The sequence below is a fragment of the Artemia franciscana genome, chromosome 11 (assembly GCF_032884065.1).
Source record: "Artemia franciscana chromosome 11, ASM3288406v1, whole genome shotgun sequence".
Classification (NCBI taxonomy): Eukaryota; Metazoa; Arthropoda; class Branchiopoda; order Anostraca; family Artemiidae; genus Artemia; species Artemia franciscana.
This window is the reverse complement of record NC_088873.1, coordinates 37,248,670-37,264,827: the sequence shown is the minus strand read 5'-3', so window position 1 is coordinate 37,264,827 and position 16,158 is coordinate 37,248,670. Positions and strand designations below refer to the sequence as shown.

Here is a 16,158-nt window from a genome sequence, read left to right as displayed (position 1 = left end):
AATAAGAAGGTGAAAAAAAAAAAATAATTCTAAAATAATAACAAAAAATCGAATATTTTTGGCTTCACATCTGGAAGCTGCTATGAACGGAAAAAAAGGAACAAAAAACTAGCCTAAACAAAACATATAAAGAAAAACAACAATAAATCTGTATATAAAAAAAACAAGAAAAGCCAAAGGAACAAGAGCTAAGAGCTCATATGGCACTTGTGGCGAGGCAAGAAGAGCTAAGAGCCAAGAGATCATATGGTATGAGCTCTAACAAAATTCTATGAATCAACAGATTGATTTAAAAGGAAATACGAGGCTTAATGCCGGTCAGTATTTAAAATAAGAGCTCTGAGTCACGATGTCCTTCTAAATATCGAAATTCATTAAGATCCGATCACCCACTCGTAAGTTATCAATACCTAATTTTTTCTAATTTTTCCTTTCCCTTTAGCCCCCCAGATGGTCGAATATGGGAATTCGACAATTTGTCGAATATGGGAGACAATTTGTGCAGCTCCCTGACACGCCTACCAATTTTCATCGTCCTAGCACGTCCAGAAGCACAAAACTCGCCAAATCACTGAACCCCTCCCCCTAACTCCCCCAAAGAGAGCGAATCCAGTACGGTTCCGTCAATCACGTATCAAGGACATTTGCTTATTGTATCTACCAAGCTTCGTCCCGATTTCTCCACTCCAAGTGTTTTCCAAGGTTTTCCCCTCCAAATCCCACCAATGTCAAAAGATCTGATCGGGATTTGAAATAAAAGTCCTGAGACATGAATTCATCCGAAATATCAAATTTCATTAAGATCCGATCACCTATTCGTGAGATGAAAATACCCCAATTTTCACGTTTTCCAAGAATTCCGGTTTCCCCCTCCAACTCCCCCCAATGTCACAGATTCTGGTCGGAATTTAAAATTACAGCTTCAAAGCACAAGATCCTTCTAAATATCAAGTTTCATTAAGCTCTGGTCACCCTTTCGTAAGTTACAAATGCCTTAATTTTCAAAATTACTCCCCCCCCCAACTCCACCAAAGAGAGAAGATCCGGTCCGGTTATGTCAGTCACGTATCTTAGAAATGTTTTTATTCTTCCCATCCAGTTTCATCCTGATCTCACCGCTTTAAGTATTTTCTAAGATTTCCAGTCCCCCCCAATTGCCCCCCAATTAAACTGGATCCGGTTGAGATTTAAAATAAGAGATCTGAGTTACGAAATACTTCTAAATATGAAGTTTCATGAAGATCCGATCACTTCTTCGTAAGTTAAAAATACGTCATTTTTTCTATTTTTTTAGAATTAACCCCCCCCCCCTAATAGGGCGGATCCATTCCAATTATGTGAATCACGTATCTAAGACTTCTGCTTATTTTTCCCACCAAGTTTCACCCCGTTCCCTCCAATCTAAGCGTTTTCCATGATTTTAGGTTCCCCTACCCCAAACTCCCCCCAATGTCACCAGATCCGGTCGCGATTTAAAATAAGAGCTTTAAGACACGATATCCTTCTAAATATCAAATTTCATTAAGATCCGATCACCTTTTCGTAAGATAAAAATACCCCAATTTTCACGTTTTCCAAGAATTCCGGTTTCCCCCTCCAACTCCCCCCAATGTCACAGGATCTGGTCGGAATTTAAAATTAGAGCTTTAAAGTACAAGATCCTTCCAAATATCAAATTTCATTAAGATCTGGTCACCCTTTCGTAAGTTACACATACCTCAATTTTCAAAATTACCCCCCCCCCCAACTCCACCAAAGAGAGCAGATCCGGTCTGGTTATGTCAGTCACGTATTTTAGACAGGTTTTTTTCTTCCCATCCAGTTTTATCCTGATCTCACCGCTTTAAGTACTTTCTAAGATTTCCTGTCCACCTTTTCGTAAGATAAAAATACCCCAATTTTCACGTTTTCCAAGAATTCCGGTTTCCCCCTCCAACTCCCCCCAATGTCACAGGATCTGGTCGGAATTTAAAATTAGAGCGTTAAAGTACAAGATCCTTCCAAATATCAAATTTCATTAAGATCTGGTCACCCTTTCGTAAGTTACAAATACCTCAATTTTCAAAATTACCCCCCCCCCCCCAACTCCACCAAAGAGAGCAGATCCGGTCTGGTTATGTCAGTCACGTATTTTAGACAGGTTTTTATTCTTCCCATCCAGTTTCATCCTGATCTCACCGCTTTAAATATTTTCTAAGATTTCCGGTCCACCCAATTAGGCTGGATCCGGTTGAGATTTAAAATAAGAGATCTCAGTTACAAGGTCAGGCACGTACGCCGGAATTTATTTCGGGGGGGGTCCAAAACCTTCGAAACAGCAGATATAAAGTAGCACTTTTTTATAGTAATTAAATAAATGCAAAAAGAACGTATATCGGAAAATACAGATTAACTTTAATCAGTAGTATTGTAGCGAGAGGGAGGAAGGAGACTGAGGCCTCAAAAGAACGTTTTAGACTCAGGTTATGTTCATAGCGATTTAGAACCAGTGATTAATCTATTATATCCTACAGAAAGGGAAATTTTAGGGTTAATAGTGCAATACGGTTGCTGTGGGGGTAGTTCTTCTATTGCAAAAACGTCGATTTTAATGAAAAATGATAGTTTCCAAAATTGATCCATTAATAGCTGTACTTTATCCTGAAAACGCCATAATATCAAGGATAATGCTATTTTGCTGTGGAAAGCAAACTCTTTTTACAAAACAAAATAACAGTACAATCGCTAATTACTTCAAAGAGAGTAGAAAGTTAGACAGAAAATGGGTTAATAATCGGGCAGTGACTTGATCAGATAATTGCATGATGTAAAATCCCAAAAAAAAGCTTCATACACGTATCTAGATTCTTAAAAAATGTCCTACTTTTGCCAGAAATCCCAAGAAACCATGGGGAAATTAAACATTTCGAAAAATTTCGGGGGGAGGCCCGGGCCCGAAGGCCCCCCCTTGCGTACGTGCCAGTACAAGGTACTTCCAAATGTGAAGTTTTTGTAGTTTTTCAGAATTAACCCCCCCCCCCCAATAGAGCGGATCCGTTCCAATTATGTAAATCACGTATCTAAGACCTGCTTATTTGTCCCACCAAGTTTCATCCCGATCCCTCCAATCTAAGCGTTTTCCATGATTTTAGGTTCCCAAACTCCCCCCAATGTCAACAGATCCGGTCGGGATTTAAAATAAGTGCTTTGAGACACAATATCCTTTTAAATATAAAATTTTCACTGAGATCAGATCACCCGTTCGTAAGTTAAAATTACCTCATTTTTTCTAATTTTTCAGAACTAACCCCCCCCCCCCAACAACCCCAAAGAGAGCAGATCCGTTCCGGTCATGTCAGTCATGTATCTAGGACTTGTGCTTATTTTTCCCACCAAGTTTCATCCCGATCCCTCCACTCTAAGTTTTTTCCAAGTTTTAGGTTTCCCCCTCCCAGCTCCCCCCCATTGTCACCAGATCCAGTTGGGATTTAACATAAGAGCTCTGAGACACAATATCCTTCTAACTATCAAATTTTATTGAGATCCGATCACCCGTTCGTAAGTTAAAAATACCTCTTTTTTTCTAATTTTTCAGAATTAACCCCCCCCCCCAAACTACCGCAAAGAGAGCGGATCCGTTCCGGTTATGTCAATCATGTATCTAGGACTTGTGCTTATTTTTCCCACTAAGTTTCATCCCGATCCCTCCACTCTAAGTGTTTTCCAAGTTTTAGGTTTGTCCATCCCAACTCCCCCCAATGTCAACAGATCCGGTCGGGATTTAAAATAAGAGCTCCAAGACACAATATCCTTCTAAATATTAAATTTCATTGAGATCCAATCACCCGTTCGTAAGTTAAAAATACCTCATTTTTGCTAATTTTGCAGAATTACAGCTCTGGGACACGATATCATTCCAAACATCAAATTTCATTAAGATATGATCAACTGTTCGTAAGCTAAAAATACTTCAATTTTTCTATTACTTCCGAATGAACGGGCCCCCCACTCCCCCCCAGATGTTCAAATCGGAAAAACAACGATTCCTAATTTAATCTGGTCCTTTCACAGTTTTTATTTTTTATGCGCATAAAACCTTTGATTTGTCTCATCAAACAGTTCGCCCTCAACAAACTGTAATTAAGGAGCGACTCGACTCAACACTGCACTCTAAAAAAAAAAAAATAGAATTTGCCAACAATAGATATCTCCAAAGAATTAGATTTTTATCTCAATTCCAAATATGTGAAGTTCTTTAAGTAAGTTTGGTATCGAACCAGTGATCTAAATATCGGGAGAGGGCTAAATTGATCGGAAATTAAAAGTTCTAGTGCTCTTTTTAAGCGAACAAAAGATTGGAGGGCAACTAGCCTCCCTCTAAAGCCCCCCTTTCCCCAAAGACATCCGATCAAAGTTTGCGAGAGCCATTTGATTTATGACGGATAAAAGGTCAAATAACCATACTTTTCAAGATGACATAACACTACTTGATTCCTGGGGAAAGGGCTTTAGGTTACATATTTTTAACTACATATTTTTTAGGCCCGTTGTTTATATATAATACTAGCTGTTGGGGTGGCGCTTCGCGCCACCCCAACATCTAGTTGGTGGGGGCGCTTCGCGCCCCCCAAGCCCCCCCCGCGCGTAAGTCGTTACGCGCCATATTAGTTACGCGCCATTGTAGTTGTGTCCCTGTGTCCCACCTGTGAATATAGATAGATAGATAGATAGATATATATGTGTATATATATATATATATATATATATATATATATATATATATATATATATATATATATATATATATATATATATATATATATATATATATATATATATATATATATATATATATATATATATATATATATATATATATATATATATATATATATATATATATATATGTTTTTAACTACGTAAAACTTGCGAATATACAACATTCTTCGATGTCTCATTGTCTGTGCATATAAATAGATCGTCAGGTTTACCGACTCTTGAACATGCAACATGTAATAGTTCATGGGAAAAACAATCCGTATTCAGATCTATACCTCATGATTCTAATGATTGCCCTTGAGCTTTGTTGATGGTGATTGCTAATCGAACATTCCCTGTGTCACTGTCGTCATTTATATATCCCCCTGTGCCCCCCGGCGTCCCCGTTGTAGTTGTGTCCCTGTGTTCCGGTCGTCATTTATATTCCCTGTATCCCGGTCGTCATTTGTGTCCCGGTCTGTATATACATTCGTTTTTGAATTGGTCTTTTTTTAGTTTTTAGTTTTTTACCTTTTCTTTAGCTTTTTTAGTTATACCTCATAATTCTAATGATTGTCCTTGAGCTTTGTTGGTGGTGATTGCTAATCGAGCATTCCATGTGTCCCCGTCGTCATTTCCATATCCCCATGTGCCCCCCGGCGTCCCTGTTGTAGTTGTGTCCCTGTGTCCCGGTCGTCATTTATATTCCCTGTGTCCCGGTGTCCCGGTCTGAATATACATTTGTTTTTGAATTGGTATATGATGAAATAAATTTTTGTGTTTTTCCCCTTTTTTTCTTTTTAGTTTTTTTTTAGTTTTTTTCTTTTTCTTTTTAGTTTTTTTTATAGTATTTACCTTTTTAATTTTTTTTATTTTTATTTTTATTTTTTTAGTTTTGTTTTTCTCCTTTATTTTTCAGTTGTTTTCCTTTTTTATTTTTTTTCTTTTTTATTTTTTTTAGTTTTTTAGCTTTTTTAGTTTTTTATTAGTTTTTAGTTTTTTTCTTTTTAGTTTTTTTTGTAGTTTTTATCTTTTTTTAGTTTTTTTAGTTTTTTTTGGCTTGAATACATTCGTTTTTGAATTGGTATATGATGAAATAATTCAGAAGTCATATGCGGACAGACAGACAGACAGACATAACACACAAACAACTTATTTTTATATATATATATATATATATATATATATATATATATATATATATATATATATATATATATATATATATATATATATATATATATATATATATATATATATATATATATATATATATATATATATATATATATATAGAATATATATATATAAATTTATATATGTATAAATATATATATATATATATATATATATATATATATATATAATATATTATATATATATATATATAGTATATATATATTCATTTATATATATATATATATATATATATATATATATATATATATATATATATATATATATATACATATACATATATATATATATATATATATATATATATATATATATATATATATATATATATACATATATATATATATATATATATATATATATATATATATATATATATATATATATATATATATATATATATATATATATATATATATATATATATATATATATATATATATATATACTAGCTGTTGGGGTGGCGCTTCGCGCTACCCCAACACGTAGTTGGTGGGGGCGCTTCGCCCCCCCCCCCCAAGCCCCCCGCGCGCGTAAGTCGTTACGTGCCATATTAGTTACGCACTATTGTAGTTGTGTCCCTGTGACCCACCTGTGAATATAGATATATATATATACATATATTTTTAACTACGTAAAACTTGCGAATATACAACATTCTTGGCTGTCCCATTGTCTGTGTATATAAATAGATTGCCTGGTTTACCGACTCTTGAACATGAAACATATAATTGTCTATGGGAAAAATAATCTGTATTCAGATCTATACCTCATTATTCTAATGATTGCCCTTGAGCTTTGTTGATAGTGATTGCTAATCGAACATTCCCTGTGTCCCCGTCGTCATTTATATATCCCCCTGTGCCCCCCGGCGTCCCCGTTGTTGTGGTTTCCCTGTGTCCCGTTGTCCCAGTCTGTAATTTCTCTTTGAGTGTCCCGGTCGTCATTTATATTCCCTGTGTCCTGGTGTCCCGGTCGTCATTTTTGTCCTGGTCGTCATTTGTGTTCGTGTGTCCCGGTCTGTAATTTCTCTTTGAGTGTCCTGGTCGTCATTTATATCCCCTGTGTCCCGGTCGTCATTTGTGTCCCGGTGCTTTGTTGATGGTGATTGCTAATCGAACATTCCTTGTGTCCCGGTCGGTTTCTCTTTGAGTGTCCCTGTCGTCATTTATATTCCCTATGTCCCGGTCGTCATTTGCGTCCCGATGTCCTGGTCTGTAATTTCGTCAGTCAAATTCGACAAACATGACGTCAGTCGACACACAAACATGACGTCACTCGACACACAGACAACTTATTTTTATATATATAGATATATATATATTTAACTACGTAAAACTTGCGAATATACAACATTCTTGGCTGTCCCATTGTCTGTGTATATAAATAGATTGCCTGGTTTACCGACTCTTGAACATGAAACATATAATTGTCTATGGGAAAAATAATCTGTATTCAGATCTATACCTCATTATTCTAATGATTGCCCTTGAGCTTTGTTGATAGTGATTGCTAATCGAACATTCCCTGTGTCCCCGTCGTCATTTATATATCCCCCTGTGCCCCCCGGCGTCCCCGTTGTTGTTGTTTCCCTGTGTCCCGTTGTCCCAGTCTGTAATTTCTCTTTGAGTGTCCCGGTCGTCATTTATATTCCCTGTGTCCTGGTGTCCCGGTCGTCATTTTTGTCCTGGTCGTCATTTGTGTTCGTGTGTCCCGGTCTGTAATTTCTCTTTGAGTGTCCTGGTCGTCATTTATATCCCCTGTGTCCCGGTCGTCATTTGTGTCCCGGTGCTTTGTTGATGGTGATTGCTAATCGAACATTCCTTGTGTCCCGGTCGCTTTTTCTTTGAGTGTCCCTGTCGTCATTTATATTCCCTATGTCCCGGTCGTCATTTGCGTCCCGATGTCCTGGTCTGTAATTTCGTCAGTCAAATTCGACAAACATGACGTCAGTCGACACACAAACATGACGTCACTCGACACACAGACAACTTATTTTTATATATATAGATATATATATATTTAACTACGTAAAACTTGCGAATATACAACATTCTTTGCTGTCCTATTGTCTGTCCATATAAATAGATTGTCAGGTTTACCAACTCTTGAACATGCAACATAATAATTGTCCATGGGAAAACAATCCGTATTCATATCTATACCGCATTTTTCTAACGATTGCCCTTGAGCTTTGTTGATGGTGATTGCTAATCGAATATTCCCTGTGTCCCCGTCGTCATTTATATATCCCCCTGTGCCCCCGGCGTCCCCGTTGTAGAGTAGTCCCTGTGTCCAGGTCGTCATTTATATTCCCTGTGTCCCGGTCGTCATTTGTGTCCCGGTATCCCAGTCTGTAATTTCTCTTTGAGTGTCCCGGTCGTCATTTATATAGATATATAGATACAGTTTCATTTCAGTTTTTTTTTCTTTTTTAGTTTTTTCTTTTTTTTAGTTTTTTTCTTTTTAGTTTTTCTTTTTTAAGTTTCTTCTTTTTATTGATTTGTTTTCTTCAATTTGTCAATGTTCATTCTAACATTGACACTTGGAAAAATCTTTACGTGCCAAGCAAGCTGAAGCTCCAACAATTTATAATAAACCTCAAAATTTTGGGTATCTGTTTTAAGGTTTTCGAATTACCTTAATCTTTTGTCAAAATATATTGAAATATTTGTGCAACTCCTATAGAAGATATAATCTGGCGTAACGGACAGACAACTTATTTTTATATATATAAGATATATTGTGATTCCTCTCCACGCTTTCTGTTCTTACTTTCTCTATCAGCCGCAAGCCTGTTTTCTTGCTGTTCTTGTGATTCCTCGGCACGCTTTCTTTTCTTACTTTCTCTATCAGCCGCAAGTTTTTTGGCATAGACTCTTTGAGCAGCTTCCTCGGCTGTTGCCATTGTAGGTTCTTCAGTCATTTTACAATTAAACATTTTTCCGTCCACGATCTTCTTACAATTAAAAATTTGTCTTTGAACGATTTTCTCAAATACCTTTAATGACGCCATCGCCATAACAAACATGACGACAACTATCTTCATGACGACATGACGACATGATGACATGACGTCACTCGACAGACCCACAGACAACTTATTTTTATATATATAGATGTGTTATTAGATGGCAAACGGAAACTTTTTGTAGTGTGTTTTCTGAGGAGGGATTTTTCACGGGGAAAATTTTCCGTGGGGAATAAAATTTCCGGGGCAATTTTCCAGGGAAAATTTCAGATGAAGGAGGAGGGAATTTCTAGGCATTATTTGAATAATGCCTGTATCTAATGTATTTGAAATGGATTGCTGTTTATTACAGTGTTATAACACATTGTTAATAATTAAGTTGAAATAACACATTGTTATTTATTGACTATTTTGTGGTTTACTGGATAGCAGCTTTGGATGTCAGAGTACGGCAGAAATTTCTAGCAGGTCTGAAATTTGATATTTGACTTCTTATTTTTTTAAGTTAAGTTAGCCATTTCTGAAGTTTGAAATGAGCAAGTTCAAGAAAGGGGACTTGGCGTTGGCAAAATTCAGAAATTACCCGCTTTGGCCAGTAAGAATTGTAGACGTTAATATCCAATCAGAAAAAGCATCAAAATTTCTAGTTTTCTGTTATGGATCCCATGATCTTCAGACAGTCTTAGAAGTAAATTTAGTTCTCTATGCGGAAAATTCTAAAGAAGCATCACATAAAACAGAACGGAGCGTTAACAAGGCATTTCAGGAGCTGGAGATTTTCCCGGATATCTACTTACAGTTTTTAAAAAAAGCTCCCTCCGCTCAAATTGGCTCAAATTCTGAAAAATCATCGGTAGCTGTTCTTGTTGAAGAGTTAGTTTCTACGGAACAAGAGTTAGCACAAACAAAGCAAAATATGCTCAAGGACATCGGAAAATTGGTCACAGAAAAGGTAGCACAAAAAAATAGTATCAACACAGGTACCGCTGAACAGATAATATCCCAAATTTATGATGGATTATCAGTCGAATACAATGGAAAATTTGATAAGATTGGCAAAATACTTAAGGGGTTAAGAGCTCAAATAGAGTCGCTGGGAAATCGTATTGCAAAAATGGAAGATAGACTTGATGAATATAAACAAGAAGCTCAGATTGATTCCAGATTGGATCAGACAGATTGGAAGGGTGTAAAATGGCACTTGGAGCTAATGGCCGGTAGCAGTACATATTCAAATAGCTTACTAACAAAACAAGACACAATGATAGGACGATAATTAGAGCAAGCACTGGGGTCCTTACCCCTCTTGACCATGGGAGATATACAGCCGGACAAAAAACTATCTGGAACAACGGACTGTGCCAAACACATCTGAAACAATAATTGCAAATGCTTCAGCAGTTAAGGACAATCATAAGCAAAAAACTTGAAGCAAAGACCATCACTATCAAGAGACTCAGACTTATTCACTTGCATAAGTGCTCGGAGTATAACACCAGATTCCACCGACAACACTTGAGATTGGTTGATACGAATTGAGAGGATTGAGTTGACAAGCTTTGTAAAATGATTTTGGAGATTAATATTAAACTAAAGCAAAATATTTTTATAATGAGAAACGAAGTCACATAGCCGAAGAGACGAATTAATTGGAGGTGAACACTTAACACTGTTTATAACACGATCCCAGGATTTCTTGTCACAAGGACCATCCCAGGCATTCAGTCTCGCTCTAAGCAGGGAATATTTGTACTCTCGTTTGGTTTTCTGTTTTATTTGATGTACTGAACCAGAAGAAGGACGATTACAGGCTATCCACATACGGAGCCAGAACTTAGCTTTTTTTAGCTATCTTCACTTTAGGATCAACTTTCCAAAAGGGATTGCGAGTACCCGTTCGCACGCACTCGGAGGGTACAGCTGTTTTAGCGGCAGACTTTAGACAGAACACTATTTGCTGATAATACGAGTGGATATCTATCCGAGTTGAAGTTGTAGATACAGATGTTTGCAATAAGTGGAAAGGCACTTTAATAGATGATAATAACTGGGACAATGTCAATACATAAAGTGGAACATTGGTATTTTCCCAATTTAACTTTGAGAACCACTTGGAAGAGTTACGTTGCACAGAGGTCGCCAGGGAGCAAGATAGTTGGCACGTGATTGGTAAATGATCGTCGTCGATTTTAGAGTCTGCCACATGATATACTGATGAAAGTAGAGTTGAATCTGACACAATTACATGATCAAGGTTGGAAGTAAGACCACCACGATTGTGAATATAAGTAAATAGAAGATCTTTATCAGCAAGATGGAATCCTCCAGGTAGTGAATCGAGAAAGATTTCAGATCGGTTAGAATTAGATAATAAGTCAGTGTTCATGTCGCCGGCGAGAAACCATTTCGTATTTTGTTTTGAAAGGGCGCTAAGTAGTGTTCGTAGGCGATTACATGCTTGTGAAAAACTAGACAATGACTGCACAGTCTTTTTATTACAGGGGAAATAAGTTTTTATAAATGCGGTATCACCACATTTTATCGCTAAGATGTTAGCGTCGCTTTGCAATAATATCGGCTGAGTCTTGTGTCTGAAATAGATGGCCAGACCTCCTGATGGTCTTCCACGGGTTTTTTGGGCGGCTCTCAAGAAGGTATAATGGGTCCGAGAACGCTTTAGGCTATCAACATTCACTTTAGAGAGAACGTGCTCATGTAGAAACACAATATCATTTTCAAGTAGCTCACTTATCAGTAGATCCTTGTCTTTTGTACCATTAATATTAAGGGAAACAAAGCTAAACGGAGTTTGAGCATTCATTTATTAGCGTTGTTGAGAGCCGATCGGAGAACTTTGCATTTCAGGCTAAAACTTACGTGTTCCATAGTGCAATTTGCACATTTTGGTGAGGCTTGGCAAGGGTTTTCCTTGGAATTCACATGAGGGCCAGAACATTTGGAACACTTGGGATATGCTGGTGAGCTGGGACAAGCTCTAATCAGGTGATCAGTACTTTGACAGCGAAAGCATCGACGTGGAATGGATTGAAAGGGCTTAGCGTGAAAAATTTCATACCCAATACGGATTCCCGACTCCAGAATCGCGTTCAGAGTAGTCTTGTCGACGAACTCGAGGCGAAAAGTACGAGAGTCGCCGACTTGACTAGCACTAATAAGTCCTTCCACTGAGGCCTCCAAATCAGCTCTTGAATAATTATGGGGTATATCCCGGACCACAGCTAAAGGCTTTTTATCAATCACTCTGGCTCCAACGTTAGGGATGGAGCTAGTAACAGCTTCAGCAAGCGAGTCGGCTGAGCGTTTATCGCGTACCATCACAACCCAGCTTTTGCTATGTGGCTTAGATTTTAGACTTATGATTCCACCATGACCATCCAACGTTTCGAGCTTCTTCATGCGAAGGATAGGGTCGCTGAGCTCCGGGGGTGGGTTTCTTACAACGACAGCGTAGGACGGTTTTTTCGTATTTTGAGTAGGGGCTACAAGCTTAGACTGTCCCTCTGTAACCTTGGACGCAATATCACGCAGCTGTTCAAGGCAAGAATTCACCTTGGCACTGAGGGTACTGAAGGCATCGACAGGGATCATTGGCACTTCGCTGGGACATTTGATAACAAAGTCCGGAAGTTTTATGTTCTGGGAATCGCACTTTACAAGCGAGGAAATAATGTCCGAAGCACAGTTTAATGCAGCATTGGCTCCTACGCGCTTTGATAGGACTTCATTCGGAAAGCGCTTTAAAAAAAGCAATTTACGGGTCTCAACAAGAGAAGAAGACTCGAAGAAATCGGCCAAGTACTCTTTTATCGTATCGGGCGAAACTCCTTTAGCAAGATTTTTCTGTACAAAGCACAGGATAGGATTGTAAAAAAGTTCATCTTCGCACCAATTAACAATTCCCATTTTCTCTAGATTGAAGATTCACTTGCGAGAGAAGTAAGGGAAGCGTTGGAGGCTGCCAACCTTGTCCCCGCAATTTAAGGGACAAGCCCAGCGGGTACCACGGCTCTTGCAAACAGCTCTCCCCCACCCTTCTGCTTACTTTTCTCCTCTCATCTTTATCGTAACGCAATCGTCTATAATATCGGAAATTATAATTATTTTCGCAACTGCTTAATCCTGACCTATATCATATATAGGTCATGAAAAAATCGATAAAAGAAATCACTGTTCCCAAGGGAATTTTCACTCAAGTCTGAAAATAATCCCCTTATTTATAATTCTTTGGACACTGAATTAATTATTATGAAAATATTGGCTATATGTCAGGTAGAGACGATATACCTTTACCAAATATTAGTGATAGGTTCAATCCAAAAATAGGTCCTCACACCTTGAACTCTGAATCAATACTGCCGTTTATCAGCGAATGTTGTAAAAACTCATTTTATGTTGTTTAGTAGGAAAGGAAGTCCAGTTGATTTAAATGGATAAGTATTTCTTTGTAATAGGCCATTGAAACAAGTAGCTGTGGTGAGATACCTTGGTTTCCAGCTTGGTCAAAATCTGAATTGGAAAGCACATGGTGATCAGGTGGCAGCTATGGTATCTAGAGGGCTTCAACTGATTAGGCGTCTGAGAAATCGGTTACCTCGTTCTGCCCTTTTAACTCTTTATCATTCTATTGTCATGCCTTATATTTCTTATGGTTGTGTGATATGGGCTGATGGATTTTATACAAATTTTAAACGTGCTCAGGTTTTACAAAATAAAGTTATTAGACTACTAGGAAATTATGTCCATGGTGAAAATGATACAGTTAATAGTTACAAGAAACTCATGATCTTTAATGTTAGCCAACTTCATGATTATCAACTTGCTATATTTGTATTTCAGAGTATTTATAGTTTGTCCCCCGAAATGTTTCGTCTAATGTTTATAAGGAATTCTTCATACCACAGTTATGAGACTAGAAATATGGATGATTTGGTATATGAGTGTCACAGCTTCTCCCTTTCTTTCTCTTCTTTTTCTTTGTTTTCCTGTTGTTTTCTTTTTTCCACTTTTTTGTTTCATTTCGTTTCATTTTTTTTGTTAATGTTGTTGGTATTGGTGCTCATTAATGTTTATCAGCCACTACTAACAAGTCTTTGACTTTCTAAAGTGGCTGATGTGGTTTTTTGTATATTGATGATATGTATAATAAAAAGTGTGTCTCTCTCTATTTATTTTCTCATTGCTTTTTTAAAATAATGCTAGAAAATCCTGCGCCCCTTCATGGAAATTCTCTTCCTTCATGATACATTCCTTCATGGATCGATCCTCCCATATAACCCCCTCTCCTCGACCCATCCCCACCCCAATGCGAAAAAGTCCCCCTGAAAACTTCTGTACACTTCCCAATAACCATTACTATATGTAAACAGTGGTCAAAGTTTGCAACTTTCAGCCCCTCCCCCGGGGACTGTGGAGGATTAAGTCGTCTCCAAAGACACAGTTATTAGGTTTTTCGACTATACTGAACAAAATGACTATCTCAAAATTTTGATCCGAGACTTTGGGAAAAAATAGCGTGGGAGGGGGCCTAGGTACCCTCCAATTTTTTTGGTCACTTAAAAAGGGCACTAGAACTTTTAATTTCCGGTAGAATGAGCCCTCTCGAAACATTCTAGGACCACTGGGCCGATACGATCATCCCTGGAAAAAAAACAACAAACAAACAAAGAAACAAATAAACACCAATCCGTGATCTGTCTTCTGGCAAAAATTCAAAATTCCACATTTTTGTAGTTAGAAGCTCAAAACTTTACAATAGGGCTCTCTGATACGCTGAATCTGATGGTGTGATTTTGTTAAGATTCTATGACTTTTAAGGGGTGTTTCCCCCTATTTTCTAAAATAAGGCAAACTTTATTCGGATCGTAACTATTGATGGGTAAGACTAAACTTGGTGAACCTTATCTATCTAAAATCAGCATTAAAATACAATTTTTTAACTGTAACTATAGGTATCAAAGTTCCGTTTCTTCGAGTTTCGGTTACTACTGAGCCGGGTCGCTCCTTACTACAGTTCGTTACCACGAACTGTTTGATAGGAAAAAAGAGCACGGTGGTGTTCAGATGCTGGACCCTGTTGGATTAAGTTCCTTTCTAATTTATTCATAACTACATCTTTCTGAGCTATCTCAGAAAGCCAAACCAAATATGCATTCCAGATATTAGGTTTGGTGCTTTTATCTTTTTGTTCCTTTTGATTTGATCAGAAAGAGCTGGTATGTTTTCAATGTCGTCAGTGAGTACTTCCAGAAAATTTGTTTGGAATCCATTCCATTCATTTTCTTGTTCATTGAAACGATTTGTCTTTGTTAAATTTGAATAATCTTATGTATTTTTTTTGGTACTCAGGGCGCATCGTAGGTTCAGCGAATAGTTGTAAAAAATATCTTTTTCGTTCAAACTGACGTCGTCGCAATAGATAGAACGATACAAAAGTAACTTTGGACTTAGTTTATAATAACTTTTGCAAAAAATAGTTGACCAGCAACATTAGTGAAGTAAATTCACATTATTACCATCATCAGTATTATGGATACATTTGCAGCTTGTGAAGATTACGCCCTTATAAGCTTATAAGTCCTTAGTTACTTCAAACATTTTCCTGGTGGATGTCAAATTTCTGTCAATTCATTAGTTATTGTGAAGTTACTGCGGGCCAAAACCTTGATTGAACCCTCATCCTCATTACTGAAGGTGGTAGAGTGAAGAAAAGTCAGGAGCTTGCTTTGAGCTATATTTCGGTTTGTGGGAAACCGCAAAAGCTTTGTGGATTGCAGACAATTCTTTACCAGCCATTTTCTAGAGACACGCAAATCCGCATATTCGGGAATCAAATGAGCAGTGGATTTTTCAATCATTTATGTGGTATGATCTGTAAATTGCCACTTCTTTGTGGCAATAATATAAGTTCGACCAGAGTCATTCAAAGGGGGGAGGTAACCGGGACAGCTGCCTCGAGCGCGGTGGCTAGGTGCCGTGGTTAGGGAATCGCCCACTTTGATTTGTTTTTTTGCTTATATTTGAGTCGAAAGGGGCGTTGCAATTAATTTTTTCCCGAGCACCACTAACCCTAGGAACGGGTAAGAGTTCAACAGCAGCAACTAGATAGATGCTAAATATCTGTAGGATAATTCAAAAGAAGTTGCAGTTTTTCCGTATCATGTCTGCAATTCTCTCAATATTTGTTTGTTTTTTAGGCAAAATAAATGGGTTACTCACATTTAGCTTTTCTAAAA

The 16,158-nt window shown here is 37.4% G+C and overlaps 1 protein-coding gene across 2 annotated transcripts in view; it reads right to left on the bottom strand.

The window, feature by feature from the left end:
- Positions 1-16,158, bottom strand: part of LOC136033174 (uncharacterized) — a 51,077-nt gene that overhangs the window by 34,426 nt on the left and 493 nt on the right. The window lies entirely within an intron of this gene.